The sequence below is a fragment of the Hipposideros armiger genome, unplaced genomic scaffold (genome assembly GCF_001890085.2).
Source record: "Hipposideros armiger isolate ML-2016 unplaced genomic scaffold, ASM189008v1 scaffold_57, whole genome shotgun sequence".
Classification (NCBI taxonomy): Eukaryota; Metazoa; Chordata; class Mammalia; order Chiroptera; family Hipposideridae; genus Hipposideros; species Hipposideros armiger.
This window is the reverse complement of record NW_017731407.1, coordinates 2,637,201-2,649,131: the sequence shown is the minus strand read 5'-3', so window position 1 is coordinate 2,649,131 and position 11,931 is coordinate 2,637,201.

Sequence of the window (11,931 nt, the reverse complement as noted above, 5' to 3'; positions counted from 1 at the left end):
TAAGGATCCAATGTACAAAATCAAAGAAACTGGAGATGTAGGGAAAGGTTTTCCTAAGGTTTCTTTAAATCACAAGAAGGTCAGCCTGATCATCATCTTGTCTGACATGTTCTAGCTTTCAAAAGTGTTTAAATTATCTCTCCATTTGAACTTCACGACTGTATGAGACAAACAGGCTAGGTATGTGTTGCCCTAATTTTACAGATGCAAAAATAGAAGCTTAACGGGGGGTTAAATTCTGGAAAGAAATTCACAAAAAGTAAATATTATAAAATGGAAAAAAGAACAGTGAACTCACCTGAGTAGTTTGTGGAAATATTGAATGGCTGATTGTCACCCTAAATCAACTGAATTAGACACTTGGAGGGAAGGAGGGGTGTTTCTAGCATCTGTAGTTTTCAAAAGTTCACCTGATGTTTCTAATGGCAGCCCGAGTTGAGAAGCTGGATTAGAATCCAGGTTTTCTGACTTTAGTTCAATGGTTTTTATATTACACAATGCCAAATCAAAATAAGTAGTCTATATTATATCAGACAATGGTGTTGGACTTAGGTTACTTTTGTTATGTTGTTTTAAGGGGAGTGGGGGGGTAAAGGTTTCTATTTGGTTTCACTGAATTAATATGGCCTGATGGTTTACAAGGAGGGGGTCAGATTGCTGCCAACATTTAAACAGCATTCAATATTGAGATTCTAAGCATGTATTTTCCTAGCACCTTGATAACTAATAGCAAGGTTGACTATGGAAGAGAAGGGGGTGAGGTGGAAGGAGGGGAGGAAGACATGGTACATGGCAACAAATGTATTCCATGTCTCTCAGCTAACACATCAGAGTGTTTCCTTATGAAATACAATCCAAATTCTGCCACTCAAGTTCTAAACCCCTGTTAAATCTCCGTTTTCTCCTTCGCACAGAGGCAGACTGACAGTAGCTTAGTTGATCACTTAAAATATTAGATGCTAGAAACTGAATGATAAATGCATCTCCATGTCACTGTCACACAAGGCTGATTGGTAGGAAATACACACCTCGCAAGGACATTTTGCGGGATAAACAACAGTTACACAGCTCTCAGAAATACAAATAGCTCTCATAAAAAATGTTACCATGCACATGCTTTCTGCCAAGGTAAACTGTAATTTACACTTTTACCCTAGGCATAATTGTTAGTTTTTATCCTTTTTTTCTGTTCACACCCATCTATTCTCCCGCCTTGGGCCTCAAAGCCACAAGAGTTTTTACAAAAATAATCTTTAAAACATATATTTACCCTCTTATTGACCCCTTAAGCTCACTCTTTATTACTCCAGGGCATTTTAAATTGTTCTAAATTTGTTTTGGAGGCTGTGGGTGTATTCTCTCTTCTGTAGGTTTTCATAACCCCCATTAACTTCTGTGGGGTTAGGACATACACATAGCGAACTGAAACCAGGCCCTCATATGTTTAAATCATGATTAAAATCTATTTATGATAAAATAAAAAGAACTAAAACCTGGGGAAATGTGTATTTTAAAAATGAGACCATGTTGTGCTTAATTAAAGAAGTTTACATTTATGGACAACTAAAATAGTATACCAGCCCCCTGGCACTATTTCCAATATGTCCTTGGTCTCAGGCTATTTACTATAAAGTGTCTACATTATAAAATGAAATGTGTGTGAATAACTGTCTTATGAACTATGCTTGGCCCCATGTGTCTCAGCTCTGTGTTATAAATACAGAAGAAACAGAGCAAAGGCATTGTTTTAAACAATATTAAGTCACCTGTGAGTACAATTTGATCTTACCTACTTATTGTCAAATTTTAAAGTTATGTTATAAACACATGCAAAATTTGCATATATAAGTCTACCCATATGTAAGCCCATGAAAATTGGGTAATAGGTTCCAAGCAGTCCAATTTTTTCTTACAAACCCAGATCTGTGTAGTGTATACCCTCTCTCTGAACATTACTAGGAGGCAAATACAAACTTTACATACATATTTTGGTGCTCCTTTGAAATGTTTGCTTTGAAATACAGATATATCACACATGCAAATAAATACACTAATTCATCCATGCATTTAATGATATGAAGTCAACTCTAAACCCCACAGCAGTAAGAAGTGCAATATTAAAATTCATTTCCATTTTACAAATAAACATTGTGCATTTCTCAGATAAAATGTGAGAAAATGTGAACCTCGGTGAGTTTCAAACATAGTTTAAAATAAATGTATCTTTACTGAAATATAAGGTCATTCTGGGGAGGTTTGGTAAGGTATTTCTTCAGTTGCATCAAGGTGATATTTAGTCATTTGCTAAGTAAATACTTTATTAAGAAACACCCTTATGAAAGGAAAGCATCTAATGCAGCTTTCAGAAGTAACCAAGGAACATCTAGGAAGTCAATAAATTGGCAGAATATTTTTTTCCTTTATATACAAAATTACAGTGAAATTAGATTTGAAATAAGCATTGTAAAATTAACAAATATATATAATGATATACAGATGTTTTAGAAATATGCTATTTTAAGCACAATGTGGTTTTTCACCACTAAGCCTATTTGAATGGAGCAAAACTAGGCTGTTTGAAAATCCTGAAGATCCTCCCCTTTCTTTATTCTCTTGAATTTCTGCCTCACATCCTCCTGTGGAGCCACATTGGCCCATCTCCTCAAACGAGCTCAGCCGCCCAGGCTCAAGTCCAGAGAATGTAATGAAAGTGGCTAATCGGTGGCAACTGTATTATAGAGATTTAAGATGACTAACATTTTTGCAATAACCAGAATAATCAATACCACATATTCAGCTCACCCTACAACCCAAAACTGTGCAAAATCCTTTATAAACAGATGGGCTAATCCTCAAAATGATTTACAGAATAAGTATTTTACAGGTTTAAGAAAATGAAGACAGAAGTAAGACACGGCGTGTGAGTGTCGGTGCAGGGTTCACCTTGAGGGCCCTCGGCCTCCAGCCCTGGAGGCCGCCTCTGTCTACCTTCTACCGACTTCCTCAGCAGCCGAACCTGGTAAACCTCACAGGCTGGATACTTACATTTAGTTTCTGCCCCTGTTTATGAAAATCCCACAGGATGAGGCCAAGTCGGCGTAATATATTTTTTTTAATTTTTAAAAAACATTTAACATGAGATTGTGATAAGAACACTTACCATGAGATCTACCCTCTTAACAAAATTTTAAGCGTGTAATACAATATCATTAACGATAGGTACTACGTTGTACAGCAGATCTCCAGAATTTATTCATTTTGCTTACCTGAAGCTTTCTGCCCCTTGATTAGGAACTCGCATTTCCCTCTCCCCCCAGGACCTGCAACAACCATTCCACTCTTTCATTATATAAATTTGACTCTTAAATAACTCCTATAAATGGAATCATGCAATATTTGACTTTCTGTGAACTGGATTATTTCACTTAGCATAATAACCTCGAGGTCCATCCATGCGGTTGCAAATAACAGGATTTCCTTCTTTTTTAGAGTTGAATAATATTCCATTGTATGTATATACTACATTTTTTATTTATCTGCCAATAGCCATGCCTTGGTTATTATGAATAGTGCTGCAATGAACATGGGAGTGCTAATATCTCTTCAGGATTCTGATTCCAATTTTTTTGCATAAATACCCAGAAATGGGATTGCTGGATCATACAGGAGTTCTGTTTTTAATTTCTTGAGGAACCTCCATAATGTTTTCTATAATATTTGCACTATTTTATATTTTTGAGGGTTCCAATTTTTTCACATCCTCATCAATACTTGTCTTTGATCTTTTTGATAACAGCTATCCTGACAGGTGTGAAATAATAATACCTCATTGTGGTTTTGATTTACATGTCCCTGACAAGGAGTAATGTTAAATTTTTTTCATATACCAGTTGGCCATTGTATGTTTTCTTTGATGAAATGTCTATTCAAATCCATAGCACAATTTTAACCAGGTTGTTAGTCTTTTGCTATTAAGTTGTAGGAGTTTCTTACATATTTTGGAGATTAACCTCTTATCAGATGTATGATTTTCTCCCATATCATAGGTTGCCTTTTCACAGTGTTGTTTCCTCCTTTGCAGCTTTTTAGCTTGATGTAGTCCCACTTGTCTCTTTTTGCTTTCATGTGGTACCACAAAAGACCATGAAGAGCCAAATCTATCTTGAGAAAAAACAAAGCTGAAAGAATCACCACTTTCTGATTTCAAAATCTATTACAACATTACAGTAACCAACACAGTGAGGTATGCATAAAGACAGACAGACCAATGAAACAGAAATACAGAGCCCAGAAATAAATCCATGAATATACAGTGAACTGATCTCTGACAAAGATGCCAAGAACACACGATGGGGAAAGGACAGTCTCTTCAAAAAATGGTGTTGGGAAAACTGGATATCCATGTGCAAAAGCATAAAATTGGACCCTTTTCTTACTTTACACACAAAAATTAACTCAAAATGGATTAAAGAATATAAGCTCTAAAACTGCAAAGGCTCCTAGAAAAAAAATAGGGGAAAGCTTCAGGACATTGATCTTGATAGTGATTTCATGGATATGACACCAAAAACATGGGCAACAAAAATAAAAATAGACAAATGGGACTAAATCAAGCATAAATTTTAAATTTAGCTTAACCTAGAGAGCCAATTGAAAGCTACCTAACCAGCAATTGGTAAACTATAACTAAAAGTCACATGTATGATACCTGAAACTAGACTTAGTTTCCCCAAAACTGAAATTCAACAATCACAAATCCTCTCTTTAGTCAAAATGTTAATACAGTAATACCTTGGTGTGCAAGCATAATTCCTTCTGGAAACAAACTACTCGTATTGCAAGACATTGCTGTTTACCAAGTTAAAATGTATTAGAAATGTTTGCTTGTCTTGCGCAAGGCTCGCAAATCAAGTTACTTGCAATCCAAGGTTTACTGTATAGACATTTGGGTATAAAGAAGACATAAAATCTACAGTGAAGGTCACAGACACAGTGGAACACCCAAGTCATGGGATGACAACATCCCAGGTGGAAAAACTGTTTATGCTCTACAAGCCATCTATGAAAAACATGACAATTCATATCTTCTTTAAATTAAGATCTATTTACAAATTATTGCTTACCTTTATACTTAACAAATTCTTTCTAAACATAGGATCTTAACATTGAACTTCATAACATGGTGTCAAAAAAAATTTTTTTTGAGCTTAAAGGAACCTTAGGGAATCATTTTATTTAATCCTCTCATTTAAACAGAGGAAAAACAATTATTGGTATTTTGTTTAGAGCTAACAGGATTTCCATGACACCTAACTGCAAGTGTTGCATTCTGTTTCATCTCAACATGAGAAGACTATGTTGGGGACTTTTTAAACATCCATTACATTAAAGGGGCCCAACTTTGTCCCATGACATCTTGGTCAGCTGTGTCTGGCATAAGTACAGTATAGTGACTACTTTGGGTCCAATGTAAAATAAGCCAATATTCTTATTACTTACTTTTTTCTATTTACGTATTCATGAATTACATGCATGTGTGCATTCACAAATTAGAATTTGTCCTCATTTCCCTGCTCACTATAATCTCTGAAAGGGCACAATCCTGTCTTATTCACACTGTCACTGGAGTTTAGGTCAGTGCCTGACACATAGTAGATAGTCAATAAATAGTCCTTAAATGAATAAAATATCAATTTTCTGCCCAAAACAAAAGATACACTTTTAAATGGACACCTGTCTCTCTCCCTTACCTTGGTCAATAGTCAATCACTAACTCCTCTCAACTTTATCTCCTAAGTAGTTCTTCACTCTACTTCCGCTATCACCTTCCTGGGCCAAGCAAGTTACCATTAGCTCTTGCCTCAAATAAAGTGAAACTCCCTGCTCCACCCCAGCACTCTCTGACTTGACTTGGATCGTGTCTCCACACACTGCAGCTGAAGCATCCGTGACAAAGTAAGAATCATACTAGGTCACCATCCCCATGTTAGTTTCCTAGGCCTGTCATAACCAATTGCCACAAATTTGGTGGCACAAACTAAAGAAATATATTTTCTCACAGTTCTGGAAGCCACAGCCTGAAAGTAAGATGTCCACAAGACTGTGCTATCTCCAGAGGCTCTAAAAGAGGATCTGTTCCTTGCCCGTCCCAACCTCCGATGACTGTCAGCATTCCTTGGCTTGCAGATTGTCACTCCGATTTCTGCCTCCATCATCACATGGCTCTCTCCTTTGTGGTTGTTGTCCTCTTTTGTCTCTTGTAAGGACATGTCATTAGAGTTAGGGCCCACTGGGGTTATCCAGCATGATCTCATCTCAGGAGCCTTACCTTAATTATAGCTACAAAAGCCCCTTTTCAAATAAGGTTACCGTCACAGGTGCCAGGGGTTAGGTAGTACACACGTCTTTATGAGGGCTACAGTTAAACTCACTACGCTCCCTTTCTTAAAACACAATTTCCACTTGCTCTTGGGGTAAAGACCAAAGTTTACAAATGGAGGAAAAATCCCTGAGTGGTTTGTTTGGCCCGATTCATCTTGTTCTTCTCTCTCCTTTGTTATCTGAACACCTGCGATGCTGGCCTTCTCTCAGCTTCCCCAGCTTGCCACCTTTTTCCCACTTGTGGTGGTGGCAAACGTTATTCCCTTTCTCAATAGAAAGATCCTTTATGCCCCACGCGACTCAAACTTCGACAGAGCCTTTCTTTCACCCCTACCTCACACCCAGTCAAAACCTGGTTGCTTTGTTGTAATAGATACCGAGCTGCTTTCCATAAAATAACGTATCTGTTTGTAATTATACAGTACTTTCATTAGTATGGTGATATGATTAATGCCTGCCTCCTCCACTTGTCTGAGCCTTCATAAGAGCAAGGAGTGTGCCTGGGGATTTTTTTTTTTTGGTTTTGGTTTTTTGGGGTTTTTTCCTGTATTTTTTCCCCACTTACCAATATCTTTTAGGGGCTCACACAGGGCCTGCATAACACAAGAAACAAAAGCTCATTGAATTAATGAATAAGATAATGGATAGGTGGATGAATTAATATGTTTAAATACGATCCTCTGACCCTTTGGTAACCCATTTACCCTAGGAAATGGATTAATTAGTACTGAGGAAATAGTCCTATAAGTTTCTATAAGGAAACAATACGACTACATGTACACTGAATTGATATACCAACTAACGTAAGTGTAGAACTGAGTTATTAACTCAGAAAAAAATACTTATAATGCTCACTTATAATGCTCAAATCTCCAAATAACTTTCTTGACTTTGTATTTTAGTGTAGGCATAGGCCACAATTCAAGTCTATCACTAATCTTCAAGTTTATCATTAATCACTAAATTTGAGTTGATGGGACATAATAAGTCTCACTCTCTTGGAACTCACTTTGAAAGAGCAAGCCATTTCCTCCATTGTGGAAACAGTAACAGACTTCATATAATATATAGCTCTCAGCTTTTGTGATTCCGTGGGAACTCCATTCTAACAATGGTGTTAGCTGAGAGAAGACTGGCTCATGTTTAATCGAAAGGCATGCAATATCCATGCTATAGCAGCAGTACATTTTATTTTATGACTTAAATAAAAACATTTCTAAAATCACATATCCTATGATAACAAGATTCAAAAAAGAGCCTAAGGTTATTGGAACACATGAAATTCAAGCTTGTAAAGAATTTAGTGGGTTTAAAATTATTTGAAGATCATATGAAAGTAAGGAATTTCCTTCTAGCTTCAGTTTAATACCTACTATCACCATGGGGATACAAGTAGCTAGCAAAAAACATTTCTACTGGATGATTCATATTCCTACATAGAAAGTTTCCTAAACTCTATGTTCACTGGATGAAAGACTATGACTAAAGGATATTTAGTTATTCATTAGTTCATAGAGAACAAAAATCTCAAAGAATTTTCAAAGTCATGATAAATTAAAGCTGTATGTATTATAGCCCCTCCTAAAATGAGGAAATAAATCTACTAGCATATACAATCATTTTTGCATTCTACAAGTTATTAGAATGGTATATCTAGTCACTATGTACATGCTGCCCATTATTCTATAATATATACTTAATCCTGAATACTTTTTGAATGAAAATCATTTAAAATGCTGAAGTCAAAGAAGTAATCAATGAAAGTTATTTTCATGTGAAAACTTAACTGGACATTCCAATATATTTAAAGACTGAAGGAAATTTTATAACTATAAACAAATGCTCTAAATGATGCATCACATTCCACTATATTTTCAGATCCTATGGATTTAAAGAATGTTACAGTAATTTTAACATGAATTTTTACATCTAGATCTTCTAAAAAACTAAAAACATCGTAAGAATTAACTTTGAAAACAGAGAGATTTCCAAACCTAAGTAATATAATAAACAGGAAAAAGATGACCCAATAGTAGAGCATAAGCATGAACTTCATGTTATTGAACAACAATTGAAAACTTTATTTCTCTTCTATTTTAATACTAAGAAGAACACTCCTCATTAAAAATTGTTTGTCACTGGAGACTTTGAAAGAAGTCAGAAATTTGGATATTACTTCTGGCCCCATTGACTGAAACCCCCTTTAAAATATTGGTGTTTACCATGTTGATATCTGCAGACTCGCCCATTCTGTAGGCTTCGGGCATCAGCCCTTTGGCTGGCAGACATAATCACCTGAACATATGCCGTGGGTACTTTGTCCCTTTCAGCCATGTGTTTCACCAGAGGTTTGCAGAAAGTACCTCCTGATCTGATTTCTAGAATTATTCCCAATAATCATTTTGGTAAATTTTTTTTTTGGAAGATGTCAATAAGCTATCTTTTCTCTAACATGCACAGTTTTAAACAGTGTTTTTAAAAAAGTTGCTTGCTATAAATACGCTCTTTGTGGAGCACTAAACAGTTTTACAAGGAAAGCTTCTTTTGGTCTTTATACCAACACTCTAGCTCATAACAATATGCATAGATTAAGGACCATCTATATTTCTCTACTTGTGAAATAGTGATACATGGAATACTCTAATTTTGGTGTTGTTGCTTTCAAATGAGATCGGGAATGGATTCTATTTCAACAATACTTGGGCTAAATTCAAATCTTCTGCGCCTTCAGTGAATGAGGACACAAGTGTCTTTGCCCCAAGTATGAGCTGATTAAATAAGTAGACACTTAATAAGCAAAAGGACTCTATAAGGGATAAGACAAACCACAAATCATTATTTAATACAAAGAGTAACTTATTCATCCCAGTTCAAATCATTCTAGCTTTTAAAAGAAATTGGGGAGGGAGAGATTAAATATATGTTAGTCTTTACATAGGCAAAACTAATTTTGACTGTTCAATTTGTTATCATTAAAAATTATAATGTGTGGGCCGGCCGAGTGGCACATTGGTTAGGAGTTGGCTTGGGACGCCAGCTCTTAGCAGCAGGGCCCCGATTCGGATCCCACATGAGGGCCAGTGATGCTTCACCCTCTACAGCTAAGATGGTGAACAACAGCTCGACCTGGAGCTGGGCTGCTGTGAGTCACCTGCAATGGCATAGGCTGCAGTGGGGCTGGCCAGCAACTGGCGTGCACTTTCGTGAGCTGTCATGAGCCGCCATGAGCTGCCGTCCAATGGCCAGCAAGCGGCTGCCTCACCCGGGAAGAGCCCAATGATAATAACAATATGGGCCACATCCCATGTGAAGCAACATCCTCCACAACTAGATTGAAGAACAAAAGGACAACAACTTGTCTGTTCCCCTCACCCAATTCCCCAATGCTGTTCCCCTCTCCCCAATAAAAATCTTTAAAAAAAATATTATGTAAAAAAGATATAGCTTTTAAGAAAACAAATTAAAACTAAGGCAGCAGTATGTGAAGTGGTTAAATACATGGACTCCGGGGTGAGATTGCCTAAATCTGAACCCAGACTTTGCTACTTAATCGCTGTGTGACGTTGGGTATGCTACATAACCTCTCTGTGTTCAGTTTTAGCATCTGTAGAAGAGAGAGAATACGAATGCCTATCTCATAAGGTTGTTATGAGAATTAAATGAGCTAAAACAGAAATGCACTTCACACAGTTCTGACATATAGCAAGGTCTATATATTTATTATTACTAACAACTACTGGATTACAGATGTGGCCCCTCAGGAAATAGTGAGAGAATCGCAAAGAGAGGAGTGCCCTTTCTCCATTGGCCCCTTTGTCCTCAGTTTCACAGTTCAAGATTCTAAAAGGTAGAAAATAAAAAATTGCAACATAGTAGGAGAAAGATCATAAAATGTCTGGTGCCTAGATAGTAGTTACAAGCTCTGACAGTAAATTCAGAGATGTGTGTTTATAACCTACCCTGCACTGACTAGCTGTGTGATCTTGAACTGGTTACATAACCTCTCTGTGTCTCAGTTTCCTATTCTGTAAATTAAGAATAATAGTACCTAACTCTAAGAATAGTACTTAAATAAGGCTGCTGTGAAGATCAAATGAAATATGTAAAGCACTTAGGACATAGTAGGAGCTCAACAAATATTACCTATTTTTATTAGGTTACAATGTAGCATATCAGGGAAGACATGGCCTATATAAGACATATATATATATTACCATGAAATTTTTTTAAAATGGGGAGGACGCAGTAACATACTTAATAAAATTGTTACACAGTAAGGACATATAAAATAACAACCACATTTTATATCATTCTCATGATAGTCTTGCAGATAAGCAAGTATGTATAGTTGTTTTCCATACAATAAATCCAAAATAATTTAAAAGTGAGAGAGAAAGGGGAAATCAGTGATACCATGAAACAACTCACGATACAGATATGTAATCGCAGTTTTGACCAAATTCCTAGCCCCCACATTTCTCTCTAAAAACAGAGGATGAGTAAAAACGAAACATACTCCAAATGTTTCTGTGCTGTATCCCACCCGCTCTGGGTGAAGGTGAGAAGGTTCCAAGGCCTGCCCATAGTGTTTTGGGTCTCACTGTCGTATTAACTCTGTACACTACCCAAGGCCTACCTGGTAGCTCAGAAAAAGGAGACATAGTGCTTAAATACAAAAGCTTCCTGACACGTCCTCAGGCAACTTCTGAGTGCAGCTCCTCAATCAACAGTCCTCATTTATGGGTAGAACAGGTTCTTCAAACACTGTTAATTGCTTCTGAAAATTGACTTTACTCGGCCATGGACACCAAAAAAATATTTATGCATATTTTTAATCTGCAATTGCGTTGATCTAGCCTTAACAGCAAGTCCACTTCATAAAAAGAAAATTAATTCATCATTGAAACCAAGCTTTTATACATTTTGTTAGTTTTCAAAAGCAGGATAGCAGAATGATTAATAAAGCTTAATTAATAAAATTAATAAAATAAAATTAATAAACAAAAGCTTAATTCTGTCAAGCTGTATCATTAACTTTAGTTTTTATACAGTGATTCCACCTACTTAAGGACCATAAAGAAGTCTCAAAGACATTAGCTATTATTAATAAATACATATTTTTAAGTCAATAACTTAAAGTACTAGAGGTGCTGCACAGCATAACTTGCTAAAATAAAACTGAATTACTTCTCAATTAAATCCTACACCCAGATGTGTACAAGTAGAAGTCAAAGTTAACTAGAAATGTAAAATTCCGAATAGTGTCACAACACACGTGAGGAACATGCAGTACTTTGTCCCCCAGCCTGGCTTCTCTTCCTCCTCCCAACTTCTAACTGTAAGCATAGCTCAAAGTTCAGTGATCCAACTTCTGTCTTTCTCAGAACTCAGCCAGTCACACAGCCTTAATTATTCCTTTTCTGCATATGACTCTAGAGTTTAGAACTTCAGCCCTCAGCTCATGTCTTTATTCGAACAAATTTTCTCTGTCTGCCTAGTGGACATTTTAATTGTCTCAAACTTACCATATATGTTTCCTCCATATAACTT